Source organism: Oncorhynchus gorbuscha, linkage group LG07 (genome assembly GCF_021184085.1).
Source record: "Oncorhynchus gorbuscha isolate QuinsamMale2020 ecotype Even-year linkage group LG07, OgorEven_v1.0, whole genome shotgun sequence".
Classification (NCBI taxonomy): domain Eukaryota; kingdom Metazoa; phylum Chordata; class Actinopteri; order Salmoniformes; family Salmonidae; genus Oncorhynchus; species Oncorhynchus gorbuscha.
In genome coordinates this window covers 22858700-22878073 of record NC_060179.1, presented here as the reverse complement: position 1 = coordinate 22878073, position 19374 = coordinate 22858700, and the positions used below count along the sequence as shown (strand labels likewise).

Here is a 19374-nt window from a genome sequence, read left to right as displayed (position 1 = left end):
TGTTTCAGACATAAGGAAGTGGATGGCTGCAAACTTTCTACTTTTACATTCGGACAAAACAGAGATGCTTGTTCTAGGTCCCAAGAAACAAAGAGATATTCTGTTGAATCTGACAATTAATCTTAATGGTTGTACAGTCGTCTCAAATAAAACTGTGAAGGACCTCGGCGTTACTCTGGACCCTGATCTCTCTTTTGAAGAACATATCAAGGAAAGCTTTTTTCCATCTACGTAACATTGCAAAAATCAGAAACTTTCTGTCCAAAAATTATGCAGAAAAATTAATCCATGCTTTTGTCACTTCTAGGTTAGACTACTGCAATGCTCTACTTTCCGGTTACCCGGATAAAGCACTAAATAAACTTCAGTTAGTGCTAAATACGGCTGCTAGAATCCTGACTAGAACCAAAAAATGTGATCATATTACTCCAGTGCTAGCCTCCCTACACTGGCTTCCTGTCAAAGCAAGGGCTGATTTCAAGGTTTTACTGCTAACCTACAAAGCATTACATGGGCTTGCTCCTACCTATCTCACTGATTTGGTCCTGCTGTACATACCTACACGTACGCTACGGTCACAAGACGCAGGCCTCCTAATTGTCCCTAGAATTTCTAAGCAAACAGCTGGAGGCAGGGCTTTCTCCTATAGAGCTCCATTTTTATGGAACGGTCTGCCTACCCATGTCAGAGACGCAAACTCGGTCTCAACCTTTAAGTCTTTACTGAAGACTCATCTCTTCAGTGGGTCATATGATTGAGTGTAGCCTGGCCCAGGAGTGGGAAGGTGAACGGAAAGGCTCTGGAGCAACGAACCACCCTTGCTGTCTCTGCCTGGCCGGTTCCCCTCTTTCCACTGGGATTCTCTGCCTCTAACCCTATTACAGGGGCTGAGTCACTGGCTTACTGGGGCTCTGCCATGCCGTCCCTGGTAGGGGTGTGTCACCTGAGTGGGTTGATTCACTGATGTGGTCATCCTGTCTGGGTTGGCGCCCCCGCTTGGGTTGTGCCATGGCGGAGATCTTTATGGGCTATACTCAGCCTTGTCTCAGGATGGTACGTTGGTGGTTGAAGATATCCCTCTAGTAGTGTGGGGGCTGTGCTTTGGCAAAGTGGGTGGGTTATATCCATCCTGTTTGGCCCTGTCCGGGGGTGTCCTCGGATGGGGCCACAGTGTCTCCTGACCCCTCCTGTCTCAGCCTCCAGTATTTATGCTGCAGTAGTTTATGGGTCGGGGGGCTAGTGTCAGTTTGTTATATCTGGAGTACTTCTCCATTCCTATTCGGTGTCCTGTGTGAATTTAAGTGTGCTTTCTCTAATTTCTCTTTCTTTCTCTCTCTCGGAGGACCTGAGCCCTAGGACTATGCCCCAGGACTACCTGACATGATGACTCCTTGCTGTCCCCAGTCCACCTGGCCGTGCTGCTGCTCCTGTTTCATCTGTTCTGCCTTATTATTATTTAACCATGCTGGTCATTTATGAACATTTGAACATCTTGGCCATGTTCTGTTATAATCTCCACCCGGCACAGCCAGAAGAGGACTGGCCACCCCACATAGCCTGGTTCCTCTCTATGTTTCTTCCTATGTTTTGGCCTTTCTAGGGAGTTTTTCCGAGCCACCGTGCTTCTACACCTGCATTGCTTGCTGTTTGGGGTTTTAGGCTGGGTTTCTGTACAGCACTTTGAGATATCAGCTGATGTACGAAGGGCTACATAAATACATTTGATTTGATTTGATTTTGAAGCTGGAGGGTGGGCTGAGGCTAGAGCTGGAGGTTGGGCTTAAGCTGGAGGGTGGGCTGAGGCTGGAGGGTGGGCTGAGGCTGGAGCTGGAGGTGGAGATTGAGCTGCACCAGGACCTGTGTCTTATTCCCCGGTTGGTAATAATATATGCATGTACACTGAGTATACAAAAAATTAAGGACACCTGCTCTTTTCATGACATAGACTGACCAGGTGAATACAGGTGAAAGCTATGATCCTTAATTGATGTCACATGTTAAATCCACTTCAATCAGTGTCGATGAGGGGGAGGAGACCGGTTAAACAAGGATTTCTAAATCTTGAGACAATTGAGACATGGATTGTGTATGTGTCATTCAGAGGGTGAATGGGCAAGACACATTATTTAAGTGCCTTTGTACAGGGTATGGTAGTAGGTGCCAGGCGCACCGTTTTGTGCCAAAAATGGCAATGCTGCTGGGTTTTTCACACTCAACAGTTTCACATGTGTATCAAGAACGGTCCACCACTCAAAGGACATCCAGCCAACTTTACACAACTGTGGGAAGCATTGGAGTCAACATGGGTCAGCATCCTTGTTGAACACTTTTGACACGTTGTGGAGTCAAATCAAATCAAATTGAATTTGTCACATGCGCCGAATACAACAGGTGTAGAACTTACCGTGAAATGCTTACTGACAAGCCCTTAACCATCAATGTGGTTTTAAGAAAATAGAGTTAAGAAAATATTTACTAAATAAACTAAAGTTAAAGAAGTAACACAAAAAATAACAATAACGTGGCTATATATAGGGGATACCGTACCGAGTCAATGTGGGGGGGTACAGGTCCATGCCCCGACAAATTGAGGCTGTTCTGAGGGCCAAGGGAGGGGGGGGTGCAACTCAATATTAGGAAGGTGTTCCTAATGTTTGGAATACTAAGTGTATATTTTGTCCCAATAGAATTCACACGTACACACAGACATTCATTCTTCAACCACTTTCATCTTCTGAATCACTGTCCTTCTCTACATCTGTGCTGACCGAGCCATCACCAGTCAACAGTGAAATTATTCTGTTCTCCATTTTATCTAGGAGCAGCACAGAGGCACCCTGTTGGCTCAGCCTCACACTGCCTAAGACAAGACCCAGGTGAAAGCATGTTGGCTCGGCCTCACACTGCCCAAGAGAAGACCCAGGTGAAAGCATGTTGGCTCGGCCTCACACCGCTGAAGAGAAGCAAGGGCCTCTTTAAAAAGCCCAGCTCTCGCTGGCAATACAAAATGCCATTTTGTAGGTCTGCCTGTATAAGGTGCCTCTTCTCCGCTGCCCAAAGGCAAATGTTATGTAGCATCACTGCACGCTACTTTGCCTGGAGCAGACTGTCCCCCAAGCTGTTGGACACCTGGGACCAGACTGGATAGTCTTTCTGGAGAACATCCACGTACTCCAGTCGTGGGTGTAATTGAGGTGACTTGTTCCTTCCATTGTAGGCATTGATCTGCTGTTTTATTCTCTCCGATGTCCGCTGGACTGCACTTCCGGCGTCGGCAGAGATGGCCGCCTCTCTTTGCGTTCTTAGGAAACTATGCGGTATTTTTATTTATTTATGTGTTATTTATTACATTGTTACCCCAGGAAATCGTAGGTTTTATTACATACAGTCGGGAGGAACTATTGGATATAAGAGCAACGTCAACTCGCCAACATTACGACCAGGAATACGACTTTCCCGAAGCAGATCCTCTGTTTGGACCACCACCCAGCACAATGGATCGGATCCCAGCTGGGAACCCAATACTTACTCCTGCCAGGTAAGGAACAACGTCCTCTTGTCTGTGAGACATCAAACATCTCCAATCGAAAATCAAATCAAGAGTCGGCTTTCTATTCCGCAACAAAGCCTCCTTCACTCACGCTGCCAAGCTTACCCTAGTAAAACTGACTATCCTACCGATCCTCGACTTCGGCGATGTCATCTACAAAATGGCTTCCAACACTCTACTCAGCAAACTGGATGCAGTCTATCACAGTGCCATCCGTTTTGTCACTAAAGCACCTTATACCACCCACCACTGCGACTTGTATGCTCTAGTCGGCTGGCCCTCACTACATATTCGTCGCCAGACCCACTGGCTCCAGGTCATCTACAAGTCCATGCTAGGTAAAGCTCCGCCTTATCTCAGTTCACTGGTCACGATGGCAACACCCATCCGTAGCATGCGCTCCAGCAGGTGTATCTCACTGATCATCCCTAAAGCCAACACATCATTTGGCCGCCTTTCGTTCCAATACTCTGCTGCCTGTGACTGGAACGAATTGCAAAAATCGCTGAAGTTGGAGACTTTTATCTCCCTCACCAACTTCAAACATCAGCTATCCGAGCAGCTAACCGATCGCTGCAGCTGTACATAGTCTATAGGAAAATAGCCCACCCATTTTCACCTACCTCATTCCCATACTGTTTTTATACTGTTTTTATTTATTTATTTTTCTGCTCTTTTGCACACCAATATCTCTACCTGTACATGATCATCTGATCACTTATCACTCCAGTGTTAATCTGCAAAATTGTATTAATCGCCTACCTCCTCATGCCTTTTGCACACATTGTATATAGACTGCCCATTTTTTTCTACTGTGTTATTGACTTGTTAATTGTTTATTCCATGTGTAACTCTGTGTTGTCTGTTCACACTGCTATGCTTTATCTTGGCCAGGTCGCAGTTGCAAATGAGAACTTGTTCTCAACTAGCCTACCTGGTTAAATAAAGGTGAAATAAAATAAAATAAAAAAGGGTCTCCCTTATCTGACGGGTCCAAACTTCCACGTCTGACTGTGTGCTGCCTAAGACATAATCAAGGGCCTAATTCAATCTATTGCCGAACAAAATAAACCACACTGGCAGTTGTGCTGAGTTCTACATGTGCAATGCTCACAAATCAATCAAATGTATTTTATAAAGCCCTTTTTACATCAGCACTTAGTTGTAAAACAGCATCACAAAATGCTTTACAGATACCCAGCCTAAAGCCCCAAAGAGCAAACAATGCAGAGGCAGAAGCACAATACAAGTGGTTCATGGGGTGCATGCTTGTCAGACTGATGTATAATCAGAAGAGAATAGAGCACACAAAAACACTTTCTAATGTTCTTAGATGACCAGCAGGGTCGGGTAAAAACCATAATGGCTATAAAGGGTGCAAACATTTCAAGACTAGGGTCAGACGGCTTTCCTTTTTAAGGAAGTCAAGGTTAATGGGTGGTGTGGGATGTGGGGGCTAGTAACTTTCCATTTACCTTCCCACCCATGGGCCAGACTACATTCAATCCTAGGACTGACAGAAGAGAGATGGAAAACTATTGAGAATGGTTGCAGACTGTATTGCCACCCCTACTTGCCATGTCTATTTGCCAAAGCAAATAGACATGGCAACTCCAAAGGAGTGTGTGTGTGTCCACAGGCGTGGAAGGAAGCTAAAGTAATTACACTACCTAAAAATAGTAAAGCAGCCTTTGCTGGCTCTAACAGCCGCCAAATCAGTTAGCTGCCTTTTCTTAGTAAATTAATTAATGGAAGAGAATTGTGTTTGAACAAATACAATGCTATTTTTTTAAAGAACAAGTTAACTACTGACTTTCAGCATGCTCATAGGTAAGGGCACTCAATTTGTACTGCACTGACTCAGGTGACTGTTGATTGGATAAAATAAATGGATAATAAGATAATAATTGAAGCTATATTATTAGATTTCAGTGCAGCCTTTGATGTTATTGATTACAATTTGTTCATTTAAAAAACTCACTTACCACTTACCATCACATGGTTGAAGAGTTGCTTATCCAGTATAAGCTTCTTTAACATCAGATATGTACAGTGCGGTATCCCTCAGGGTAGTTAGCATGGGCCGTTAATATTCTCTATTTTTACAAATGATTTGCCACTTGTCTTAAATAGGCTAAAATGACTATGTATGCTGATGATTGCACACTCTACACATCAGCACCTACAGCCAGTAAGCTCACTGAGACGCTTAAAAAGGAGTTATAGTTAGAGTCAGTGTCAGAATGGGTAATTAACAATAAACTGGTCTTAAATACACCTAAAAGCATTCTCTTAGACCTAAACCATGGGCATAAACGGTGTGACCATTGTGCAAGTTGAAGAAGCCAAACTCCTAGAAGTAACATTGGATGGTCAGTTATAGTGGTCGAGTCATATTGACAAAGTTGTTGTGAAGATGGGAAGAGGTACAGTATGCCTGTTGTAAAAAGATGTTCTGCGTTTTTGACACAAAGATCAGCTGACTAGTTGTTCAGGCTTTGATCTTATCCCATCTTGATTGCTGTCTGGTAATATGGTCAGGTGCAGCAAAGAAAGACCTAGCAAAGTTGCAGCTGGCTCAAAACAAAGCAGCACACATTGCCCTTAACTGTACACACAGTACTAACATCAAAAACATGCATGATAGTCTTTCATGGTTGATGAGAAATGTACTACTTCTCTTCTAGTCTTTTTAAGAAACATTTGGGTGTTGAAATTGCCTGACCACTTGTATAATCTATTTGCATACATTTCAAACAGATCCCACCAGACACCCAAAACAAAAACAGATATAAGCGTAGCTCAGTTATGTATAGAGCCATGTCACCGTGGAATGCTCTGCCACAAGAGGTTACTCAGGAAAAAGCATATTTTACTTTAAAAAACAGAGAAAAAATATCTTGTATCACAGCGCCTCTCCTCTTTCTAAATATCTAATTTAACTGTACTGTATCTAGTATTTCTGTTGTCTCTGTGTATTTCCTATATATAATAATAATAATATATGCCATTTAGCAGACGCTTTTATCCAAAGCGACTTTCAGTCATGTGTGCATACATTCTACGTATGGGTGGTCCCGGGGATCGAACCCACTACCCTGGCGTATATATATATATATATATATATATATATATATATATATACAGTGCCTTGCGAAAGTATTCAGCCCCCTTGAACTTTGCGACCTTTTGCCACATTTCAGGCTTCAAACATAAAGATATAAAACTGTATTTTTTTGTGAAGAATCAACAACAAGTGGGACACAATCATGAAGTGGAACGACATTTATTGGATATTTCAAACGTTTTTAACAAATCAAAAACTGAAAAATTGGGCGTGCAAAATTATTCAGCCCCCTTAAGTTAATACTTTGTAGCGCCACCTTTTGCTGCGATTACAGCTGTAAGTCGCTTGGGGTATGTCTATCAGTTTTGCACATCGAGAGACTGAATTTTTTTTTCCCATTCCTCCTTGCAAAACAGCTCGAGCTCAGTGAGGTTGGATGGAGAGCATTTGTGAACAGCAGTTTTCAGTTCTTTCCACAGATTCTCGATTGGATTCAGGTCTGGACTTTGACTTGGCCATTCTAACACCTGGATATGTTAATTTTTGAACCATTCCATTGTAGATTTTGCTTTATGTTTTGGATCATCTTCATCAGGTTTTCTTCCAGAATGGTCCTGTATTTGGCTCCATCCATCTTCCCATCAATTTTAACCATCTTCCCTGTCTCTGCTGAAGAAAAGCAGGCCCAAACCATGATGCTGCCACCACCATGTTTGACAGTGGGGACAATGTGTTCAGGGTGATGAGCTGTGTTGCTTTTACGCCAACATAACGTTTTGCATTGTTGACAAAATGTTCAATTTTGGTTTCATCTGACCAGAGCACCTTCTTCCTTCTCCTTGTATGAGCTGAAAGTTTAGAAGGACGGCCAGTTCTTGGTAGATTTGCAGTGGTCTGATACTCCTTCCATTTCAATATTATCGCTTGCACACTGCTCCTTGGGATGTTTAAAGCTTGGGAAATCTTTTTGTATCCAAATCCGGCTTTAAACTTCTTCACAACAGTATCTCGGACCTGCATGGTGTGTTCCTTGTTCTTCATGATGCTCTCTGCACTTTTAACGGACCTCTGAGACTATCACAGTGCAGGTGCATTTATACGGAGTTTTGATTACACACAGGTGGATTGTATTTATCATCATTAGTCATTTAGGTCAACATTGGATCATTCAGAGATCCTCACTGAACTTCTGGAGAGAGTTTGCTGCACTGAAAGTAAAGGGGCTGAATAATTTTGCACGCCCAATTTTTCAGTTTTTGATTTGTTAAAAAAGTTTGAAATATCCAATAAATGTCGTTCCACTTCATGATTGTGTCCCACTTGTTGTTGATTCTTCACAAAAAAATACAGTTTTATATCTTTATGTTTGAAGCCTGAAATGTGGCAAAAGGTCGCAAAGTTCAAGGGGGCCGAATACTTTCGCAAGGCACTGTATATATATATATATATATATATATATATACTGCTCAAAAACATAAAGGGAACACTAAAATAACACATCCTACATCTGAATGAATGAAATATTCTTATTAAATATTTTTTTCTTTACATAGTTGAAATCACACAAAATGTATCAATGGAAATAAAATTTATCAACCCATGGAGGTCTGAATTTGGAGTCACACTCAAAATTTACGTGGAAAACCACACTACAGGCTGATCCAACTTTGATGTAATGTCCTTTAAAACAAGTTAAAATGAGGCTCAGTAGTGTGTGTGGCCTCCACGTGCCTGTATGACTTCCCTACAACACCTGGGCATGCTCCTGATGAGGTGGCAGTCTGTGGTGCATCGTGGCGTTGGTGGATGGAGCGAGACATGATGTCCCAGATGTGCTCAATTGGATTCAGATCTGGGGAACGGGCGGACCAGTCCATAGCATCAATGCCTTCCTCCTGCAGGAACTGCTGACACACTCCAGCCACATGAGGTCTAGCATTGTCTTGCATTAGGAGGAACCCAGGGCCAACCGCACCAGCATATGGTCTCACAAGGGGTCTGACGATCTCATCTCGGTACCTAATGGCAGTCAGGCTACCTTTGGCGAGCACATGGAGGGCTGTGTGGCCCCCCAAAGAAATGCCACCCCACACCATGACTGACCCACCACCAAACCGGTCATGCTAGAGGATGTTGCAGGCAGCAGAACGTTCTCCACGGCATCTCCAGACTCTGTCACGTCTGTCACATGTGCTCAGTGTGAACCCGCTTTCATCTGTGAAGAGCACAGGGCGCCAGAGGCGAATTTGCCAATCTTGGTGTTCTCTGGCAAATGACAAACGTCTTGTGTTGTAACTTTAATGTGTTAGAGTTAATGTTTAAGTTTATTCTTTGAGCTGAGTTAATCTTTAGATTTATTTGCATATGTAATTGTATTGGGTTGTGTTGAATTACGCTTTTTGACTGCAAGTCCCAGAATGCCTTGTGAGAGGAATGAGTGATAACGCGCCAATTATGTGCAGGTGTTTTGGTGATTGTAGCGGACTTTCCGACAGCATCTTACCTGCATTGCTCTGTACCAAAACCATTGTTGTTAAATGTAACGTAAACTAGTATTCTTACTAAAAGAAGCTTTCTTATAAAAACCGACGTCCCGAGTCATTACTAAGAAGTTAGCAAATCTGTAAGCCCAACCCCCACCTGTGGATGGCGGGCCCTCATACCACCCTCATGGAGTCTGTTTCTGACCGTTTGAGCAGACACATGCACATTTGTGGCCTGCTGGAGGTAATTTTGCAGGGCTCTGGCAGTGCCCCTCCTGCTCCTCCTTGCACAAAGGCGGAAGTAGCGGTCCTGCTGCTGGGTTGTTGCCCTCCTACGGCCTCCTCCACGTCTCCTGATGAACTGGCCTGTCTCCTGGTAGTGCCTCCATGCTCTGGACACTACGCTGACAGACACAGCAAACCTTGCCACAGCTCGCATTGATGTGCCATCCTGGATGAGCTGCACTACCTGAACCACTTGTGTGGGTTGTAGACTCCGTCTCATGCTACCACTAGAATGAAAGCATCGCCAGCATTCAAAAGTTACCAAAACATCAGCCAGGGAGCATAGGAACTGAGAAATGGTCTGTGGTCACCACCTGCAGAACCACTCCTTTATTGGGGGTGTCTTGCTAATTGCCTATAATGCCCACCTATTGTCGATTCCATTTGCACAACAGCATGTGAAATTTATTGTCAATCAGTGTTGCTTCCTAAGTGGACAGTTTGATTTCACAGAAGTGTGATTGACTTGGAGTTGCATTGTGTTGTTTAAGTGTTCCCTTTATTTTTTTGAGCAGTGTATATACAGTGGGGCAAAAAAGTATTTAGTCAGCCACCAATTGTGAAAGTTCTCCCACTTAAAAAGATGAGAGGCCTGTAATTTTCATCATAGGTACACTTCAACTATGACAGACAAAATGAAGAAATAAAATCCAGAAAATCACATTGTAGGTTTTTTAATGAATTTATTTGCAAATTATGGTGGAAAATAAGTATGATGAATATACAATGAATATATCAGAACTCAGGATAAGACCCAGATGCAGACAGCTAGTCACAGATGTTCATTGACCCAAGCAGGGGGCAGGCAAAAAACAGGTCAAAGGCAGGCAGAGGTCTGTAATCCAGGGCAGAGTTAGACAGGTACAGAGCGGTAGGAAGGCAGGCAGAATGGTCAGAACCAGGGAAACAGAACTTGCAAAAGCAGTGCGACAGGAAACCACACTGGTAAAACCTGACAAGACAAACTGGCAACAGACCAACAGAGAACACATGCATAAATACACTGGGGATAATGAGGAAGATGGGCGACACCTGGAGGGGGGTGGAGTCAAGTGCAAAGAAAGGTGAAACAGATCAGGGTGTAACAGAATATGAGGTCAGCTTTAATTTGAGTGTACTCATCCATATAGGGTAAACTGTTTAGATATTACAGCACTTTTTGAACATAGAGCCACAATTTTAGGTGGAGGGAGTGCTGAAGGCTTTGAAGGACAGGGTCGGGAATGGAGAATAATTGAATAAGACAGGGATGTTTGAAGAGAGAAAGCTAGGACTATTGGACACTACATTATTTTCATGCTGCATTATGATAGGGATAGGGATGGGGATAGGGTGGGTCTGACAACAGGGACTGACAAGCTCATTACAGTTTTGTGAAGACTGCATTGTGCATATGTGGGTACATGTAAACTAAAGGTTCTAAAATCTAAGAAAATACAATTAAAGGAAATTTCACCCTGGCTCTGCCACGGCATATAGCCCTTACTATATTAACAACATTACATTTTTATCATAAACATCACAATTATCCAAACTACAAGCTAGAACTGGCACATTTTCATTTCTGTCATGTTTGTCATTTATTATCATGTCTTGTCCCTGTGCTCCCCATTCTGTTCGTTTCCCTCTGCTGGTCTTATTGGGTTCTTTCCCCCTTTCTATCCCTCTCTCTCCCCCTCCCCCTCTCACTCTCTCGCTCTCTCTTCTCTCTGTCGTTCCGTTCCTGCTCCCAGCTGTTCCTATTCCCCTAATCATCATTTAGTCTTCCCACACCTGTTCCCGATCCTTTCCCCTGATTAGAGTCCCTATTTATTCCTTTGTGTTCCGTTCCTGTCCCGTCGGTTCCTTGTTTAGTATTCACCATGCTGTGATTGCGTTTCGCCCTGTCCTGTCGTGTTTTTGCTATGATTGTGTATCGCCCTGTCCTGTCGTGTTTTTTTGCCTTCATCAGATGCTGCGTGTGAGCAGGTGTCTCTGTCTACTACGGCCTGCGCCTACCCGAAGCGACCTGCAGTCTGTGGCCGCTTCTCCAGTTATTCCCCTCTACAGACTAGAGGATTTCTGTTATTCCCTGTTTGGACTTAAATAAACTCTGTTTCTGTTAAGTCGCTTTTGGGTCCTCTTTCACCTGCATGACAGAAGGAACCGACCAAGGAATGGACCCAGCGACTTCAGACGCTCGTTACAATGCCGTCAAGATCCAAGGAGCCATGCTCGGCAGACACGAGCAGGAATTGTCTGCTGCTCGCCATGCCGTGGAGAACCTGGCCGCTCAGGTTTCCGACCTCTCTGGACAGTTCCAGAGTCTACGTCTCGTGCCACCTGTTACTTCCTGGCCTGCCGAGCCTCCAGAACCTAGGGTTAATAACCCACCTTGCTACTCCGGGCAGCCCACTGAGTGCCGCTCCTTTCTCACGCAGTGTGAGATTGTGTTCTCTCTCCAACCCAACACATACTCTAGAGAGAGAGCTCGGGTTGCTTACGTCATTTCACTCCTTACTGGCCGGGCTCGAGAATGGGGCACAGCTATCTGGGAGGCAAGGGCTGATTGCTCTAACAAGTTCCAGAACTTTAAAGAGGAGATGATTCGGGTTTTTGACCGTTCAGTTTTTGGTAGGGAGGCTTCTAGGGTCCTGGCTTCCTTATGCCAAGGTGAACGGTCCATAACGGATTATTCTATTGAGTTTCGCACTCTTGCTGCCTCTAGTGAGTGGAACGAGCCGGCGCTGCTCGCTCGTTTTCTGGAGGGACTCCACGCAGTGGTTAAGGATGAGATTCTCTCCCGGGAGGTTCCTTCAGATGTGGACTCTTTGATTGCTCTCGCCATCCGCATAGAACGACGGGTAGATCTTCGTCACCGGGCTCGTGGAAGAGAGCTCGCATCAACGGTGTTTCCCTGCTCCGCATCGCAACCATCTCCCTCCTCTGGCTTTGAGACTGAGCCCATGCAGCTGGGAGGATTCGCATCTCGACTAAGGAGAGGGAACGGAGGATCACCAACCGCCTGTGCCTCTATTGCGGAGTTGCTGGACATTTTGTTAATTCATGTCCAGTAAGAGGCCAGAGCCCATCAGTAAGCGGAGGGCTACTGGTGAGCGCTACTACTCAGGTCTCTTCATCTAGATCTTGTACTACTATGTCGGTCCATCTACGCTGGACCGGTTCGGGTGCTACATGCAGTGCCTTGATTGACTCTGGGGCTGAGGGTTGTTTCATGGATGAAGCATGGGTTCGGAAACATAACATTCCTTTCAGACCGTTAGACAAGCCTACGCCCATGTTTGCCTTAGATGGTAGTCATCTTCCCAGTATCAAATTTGAGACACTACCTTTAACTCTCACAGTATCTGGTAACCACAGTGAGACTATTTCTTTTTTGATTTTCCGTTCACCGTTTACACCTGTTGTTTTGGGTCATCCCTGGCTAGTATGTCATAATCCTTCTATTAATTGGTCTAGTAATTCTATCCTATCCTGGAACGTTTCTTGTCATGTGAAGTGTTTAATGTCTGCCATCCCTCCCGTTTCTTCTGTCCCTACTTCTCAGGAGGAACCTGGCGATTTGACAGGAGTGCCGGAGGAATATCATGATCTGCGCACGGTCTTCAGTCGGTCCCGAGCCAACTCCCTTCCTCCTCACCGGTCGTATGATTGTAGTATTGATCTCCTTCCGGGGACCACTCCTCCTCGAGGTAGACTATACTCTCTGTCGGCTCCCGAACGTAAGGCTCTCGAGGATTATTTATCTGTGTCTCTTGACGCCGGTACCATAGTGCCTTCTTCCTCTCCGGCCGGGGCGGGGTTCTTTTGTTAAGAAGAAGGACGGTACTCTGCGCCCCTGCGTGGATTATCGAGGGCTGAATGACATAACGGTTAAGAATCGTTATCCGCTTCCCCTTATGTCATCAGCCTTCGAGATTCTGCAGGGAGCCAGGTGCTTTACTAAGTTGGACCTTCGTAACGCTTACCATCTCGTGCGCATCAGAGAGGGGACGAGTGGAAAACGGCGTTTAACACTCCGTTAGGGCATTTTGAGTACCGGGTTCTGCCGTTCGGTCTCGCCAATGCGCCAGCTGTTTTTCAGGCATTAGTTAATGATGTTCTGAGAGACATGCTGAACATTTTTGTTTTTGTCTATCTTGACGATATCCTGATTTTTTCTCCGTCACTCGAGATTCATGTTCAGCACGTTCGACGTGTTCTACAGCGCCTTTTAGAGAATTGTCTCTACGTAAAGGCTGAGAAGTGCTCTTTTCATGTCTCCTCCGTCACTTTTCTCGGTTCCGTTATTTCCGCTGAAGGCATTCAGATGGATTCCGCTAAGGTCCAAGCTGTCAGTGATTGGCCCGTTCCAAGGTCACGTGTCGAGTTGCAGCGCTTTTTAGGTTTCGCTAATTTCTATCGGCGTTTCATTCGTAATTTCGGTCAAGTTGCTGCCCCTCTCACAGCTCTTACTTCTGTCAAGACGTGTTTTAAGTGGTCCGGTTCCGCCCAGGGAGCTTTTGATCTTCTAAAAGAACGTTTTACGTCCGCTCCTATCCTCGTTACTCCTGACGTCACTAGACAATTCATTGTCGAGGTTGACGCTTCAGAGGTAGGCGTGGGAGCCATTCTATCCCAGCGCTTCCAGTCTGACGATAAGGTTCATCCTTGCGCTTATTTTTCTCATCGCCTGTCGCCATCTGAGCGCAACTATGATGTGGGTAACCGTGAACTGCTCGCCTTCCGCTTAGCCCTAGGCGAATGGCGACAGTGGTTGGAGGGGGCGACCGTTCCTTTTGTCGTTTGGACAGACCATAAGAACCTTGAGTACATCCGTTCTGCCAAACGACTTAATGCCCGTCAAGCTCGTTGGGCGTTGTTTTTCGCTCGTTTCGAGTTTGTGATTTCTTACCGTCCGGGTAGCAAGAACACCAAGCCTGATGCCTTATCCCGTCTGTTTAGTTCTTCTGTGGCTTCTACTGATCCCGAGGGGATTCTTCCTTATGGGCGTGTTGTCGGGTTAACAGTCTGGGGAATTGAAAGACAGGTTAAGCAAGCACTCACGCACACTGCGTCGCCGCGCGCTTGTCCTAGTAACCTCCTTTTCGTTCCTGTTTCCACTCGTCTGGCTGTTCTTCAGTGGGCTCACTCTGCCAAGTTAGCTGGTCATCCCGGTGTTCGAGGCACTCTTGCGTCTATTCGCCAGCGCTTTTGGTGGCCGACTCAGGAGCGTGACACGCGCCGTTTCGTGGCTGCTTGTTCGGACTGCGCGCAGACTAAGTCGGGTAACTCTCCTCCTGCCGGTCGTCTCAGACCGCTCCCCATTCCTTCTCGACCATGGTCTCACATCGCCTTAGGCTTCATTACCGGTCTGCCTTTGTCTGCGGGGAAGACTGTGAGAGCCGCCAATAAACGCAGGATTAAGAGTCCAAGGTATTGTTGCGGCCAGAGAGTGTGGCTTTCCACTCGCAACCTTCCTCTTACGACAGCTTCTCGTAAGTTGACTCCGCGGTTCATTGGTCCGTTCCGTGTCTCCCAGGTCGTCAATCCTGTCGCTGTGCGACTGCTTCTTCCGCGACATCTTCGTCGCGTCCATCCTGTCTTCCATGTCTCCTGTGTTAAGCCCTTTCTTCGCACCCCCGTTCGTCTTCCCTCCCCCCCTCCCGTCCTTGTCGAGAGCGCACCTATTTACAAGGTACATAAGATCATGGACATGCGTTCTCGGGGACGGGGTCACCAATACTTAGTGGATTGGGAGGGTTACGGTCCTGAGGAGAGGAGTTGGGTTCCGTCTCGGGACGTGCTGGACCGTTCACTCATCGATGATTTCCTCCGTTGCCGCCAGGATTCCTCCTCGAGTGCGCCAGGAGGCGCTCGGTGAGTGGGGGGGGTACTGTCATGTTTGTCATTTATTATCATGTCTTGTCCCTGTGCTCCCCATTCTGTTCGTTTCCCTCTGCTGGTCTTATTGGGTTCTTTCCCCCTTTCTATCCCTCTCTCTCCCCCTCCCCCTCTCACTCTCTCGCTCTCTCTTCTCTCTGTCGTTCCGTTCCTGCTCCCAGCTGTTCCTATTCCCCTAATCATCATTTAGTCTTCCCACACCTGTTCCCGATCCTTTCCCCTGATTAGAGTCCCTATTTATTCCTTTGTGTTCCGTTCCTGTCCCGTCGGTTCCTTGTTTAGTATTCACCATGCTGTGATTGCGTTTCGCCCTGTCCTGTCGTGTTTTTGCTATGATTGTGTATCGCCCTGTCCTGTCGTGTTTTTTTGCCTTCATCAGATGCTGCGTGTGAGCAGGTGTCTCTGTCTACTACGGCCTGCGCCTACCCGAAGCGACCTGCAGTCTGTGGCCGCTTCTCCAGTTATTCCCCTCTACAGACTAGAGGATTTCTGTTATTCCCTGTTTGGACTTAAATAAACTCTGTTTCTGTTAAGTCGCTTTTGGGTCCTCTTTCACCTGCATGACAATTTCACTGATAGAATCGGGAAGTTTCGATTTCTGCTCATAGGGAATTACAAACTCCGGCAATCATAGCGAATGCAGATACCACCCGGTAAGGTAGATGGGGCATTCCCACAAACTTGGACGACGGTGGTGTGTACTTCGAAAGAACACACAGCAATCTCAGAAGTTCTGTAAACAATATTTTTTTGGACAATGTTTTTATGCCAGTGTGGTGTTCTGTGCCTGGCTCTGCTAATTACAAACAAGTGTGAAAATGAGTATGAATCATCTATGGTTTGTTCTCAGCCAATTTAGTGATGCTAGTTAGCTAACCGCAAGCAGACAATATTAAAAATGTCCATGTTAGGTATGGTAACCTAGCCAGCTAGTAATAGATATCAATGCAATTCGTGGGGTGGATAAATGTAGTATTGTTGTTTATTTTATTGTAGGTGGTACAGAATCTGATTCCACCAACAGGCGCTTCCAATCCCTAGCTCTGCACAAAGTGAAGGTAATTTGGTTAAGATATTTACAAGCTGATGGCTAAGATAGCTCCATTTACAGTAAGCATGGTATAAACAGGATTTGGGTAATGTTTGTGTTACAGGTGGTTAGAGGAAGCCTGAGGAGCTCAGAGTACCTTCCAGACCATGTCATCAATTTAGTCTACCTTCTCTTTTTACCTTTTCTTTTTGTAAAAGGTTATCTGGAGTCAGTCCACAGTGGCCTGCTGAAAAATAACCCAAAGTGGCGCCATTTTGGGAACACAAACATGAGGGAGTGCATGCACCTTGCGGTTATGGAGCACAGCAAGATAGTGGGATAGAAACCAGCAAGGGCCCCTGAAAGGTATGAAATCAACACAACCACCTCATTCTTCTCTCTGCAGATTCTCAAAACAGAATACAAAGACTACAAAAAGCCCCTGCAAAGGGCTACTATTGACAATAATGATCTGTCAAAGTCAATGAGCTCAGTACTTTGAGATGAGGAAGGGGGTTTTGGTTGTGCTTAGACCAGGGTTTCTCAAACTTGTCCTGGGGACCCCAAGGGATGCACGTTTTGCCCAAGCTCTACACAGCTGATTCAAATAATGAACTCTTCATCAAGCTTTGATTATGTGAATCAGCTGTGTAGGTCTAGGGCAAAAAATAAAATGTTCACATCTTAGGTCCTCAGGAACTAGTTTGGGAAACGCTGGCTTTAACAGCAAATGTGTTGTTGTGTATGAGAGCAATTGAGGTGCCATTTCTCCTCAATCTCCCACACAGCAATTCATTCTGTGTAAGAACTGCCCTCCTAAGACTTTTCACACCTTCTGCAGCCCATTCACTTTGTTGACTAATCTTTCCTCTCAAAAGCAGCTCCCAATGTCCTCTCATTGTCCCTAAACCATATGCTAGCTGGTCCCATTCGGTTGATTACCAACAAAAGCGCATTGCACAACGTCCCTTCCACAAAAAGTGTAAAATGCTAACACGACAACCATGTCTTTCCAGGAGACGTACAGTACCTGCAAATCTTCTGCAAGAGGACCAAACAGTTGGGGGTTAAGAAGCCCTACACCACTTTCGTCATTCTTATCCAGCTGGCTGTTCACCGCAGACCGGACGAGACGTAAGCATAAAGAGTCTCAGCTTCCCCATCCCACCATGCTGAACACCATTGCCAGTGTACCGAAGCTGGATAAAGAACTATGGCTGCGTTTACACAGGCAGCCCAATTCTGTTATATTTTCACTAATTGGTGTTTTGACCAATCAGATATTTTTCAGAACTGATCTGATGTGGTTAAGACCAATTAGTGGGAAAAATATTAGAATTGGGCTACCTTTGTAAACGCAGCTGGTGTGGCTCAGCTGAAGACCATGTAGAACAGGGGTCTCTAACCCTCTTCCTGGAGAGCTACCCACTTGTAGGTTTTTGCTCCAACCCCAGTAACTAACCTGGCTCATCTTATCAACCAGCTAGAATCGGGTATGCTAGATTAGGGTTGGAGTGAAAACCTACAGGACCATAGCTCTCCAGGTACATGGTTGGAGATCCCTGATGTAGAACCACCATAAAATAAATATGGATATTTTCTATCAATCTTATACATTTGTCTGCATTTATGGAGTCACAGAATATATGTATATTAGCATTCAAGGACTCTGTAGCAACAAACAGATGATAGACCTTCAGATATCCAAATAATGTTTATTTGTCTAAATCTAAGCAGGGGAGTGTATACTATTTCATGTTAACTCAAGATAACTGGTTAGTCAACAAGAATGTTGTGCTAAAATGTTTTTTTATTTTTATTAACTGTAGTACAGTTCCGTGTGTCCGAGTGTGTCTCAGGTGTAGAGACAGTGCAGTGCAGAAAACAGTAGCTATAGATTGGTACACCAGATAATGTGATTTACTCAAAGATTATTGCCAAAATCTTGTCTATTTCAAGTCTTCTCTCATTGATCGAGACAAGTGGGTGTCCACCCAAAAGTGTTGCATGTCATAATGACAAAGACCTGTCTCGATCAATGAGAGAAGACTTGAAATAGACAAGATGGCAGCGTACACATTGTTGGATTACTTCATGGAGCAAAATTAAGTATTTATTTTAATAACGTAACAGTTTCTCAATTTAAATCGAGGACGAAGATGGCATTGCTAACACCATGCCCTTTGCGGACAAGCGCACGCGTCCGCAAATTGATTTTGTCCCCCCAACAACGAACGCGATCGCGACACGCAGGTTGAAATATCAAAACAAACTCTGAACCATTTATATTAATTTGGGAACATGTCTAAAAGCATTAAACATTTATGGCAATTTAGCTAGCTTGCAGTTGCTAGCTAATTTGTCCTGGGATATACACATTGAGTTGTTATTTTACCTGAAATGCACAAGGACCTCTACTCTGAAAATTAATCCACACATAAAACAGTCAACCAAATCGTTTCTAGTCATCTCTCCTCCTTCCGGGTCTTTTCTTCTTTGGACTTTATATGGCGATTGGAAATTACTTTCATAAGGTGTATTACCACCACCGACCTCCGTTCATCTTTCAATCGCCCACGTGGGTATAACCAATGAGGAGATGGCACGTGGGCAAATGCTTCTAAAAGCCCATGAGGAGCAGGAGAGGCAGGACTGAAGCACGTCCTGTGCCACAAATAGAAGCAACACAGACTCTAGTTGGTGCGCGCGAGCAGTGTGGGTGCAATGATTGAATAAAATGTAAAGTCGGAAGTTTACATACACCTTAGCCAAATACATTTAAACACAGTTTTTTCACAATTTCTGACATTTCATCCTAGTAAAAATTCCCTGTCTTTGGTCAGTTAGATCACCACTTTTTTATTTTAAGAATGTGAAATGTCAGAATAATAGAGAGAATAATTTATTTCAGCTTTCATTTCTTTCATCACATTCCCAGTGGGTCAGAAGTTTACATACACTCAATTAGTATTTGGTAGCATTGCCTTTAAATCGTTTAACTTGGGTCAAACGTTTCGGGTAGCCTTCCACAAGCTTTCCACAATAAGTTGGGTGAATTTTGGCCCATTCCTCCTGA

General features: G+C 44.9%; 1 long non-coding RNA gene across 1 annotated transcript; it reads left to right on the top strand.

Annotated features, from left to right (window-relative positions):
* The first annotated feature begins 15840 nt into the window (after window positions 1-15840).
* LOC124039652 lies at window positions 15841-19094 on the top strand. The gene is made up of 3 exons (XR_006839620.1): window positions 15841-16326; window positions 16517-16664; window positions 17315-19094. It is a non-coding gene; the product is annotated as an uncharacterized LOC124039652 (long non-coding RNA).
* The last annotated feature ends 280 nt before the right edge of the window (window positions 19095-19374 follow it).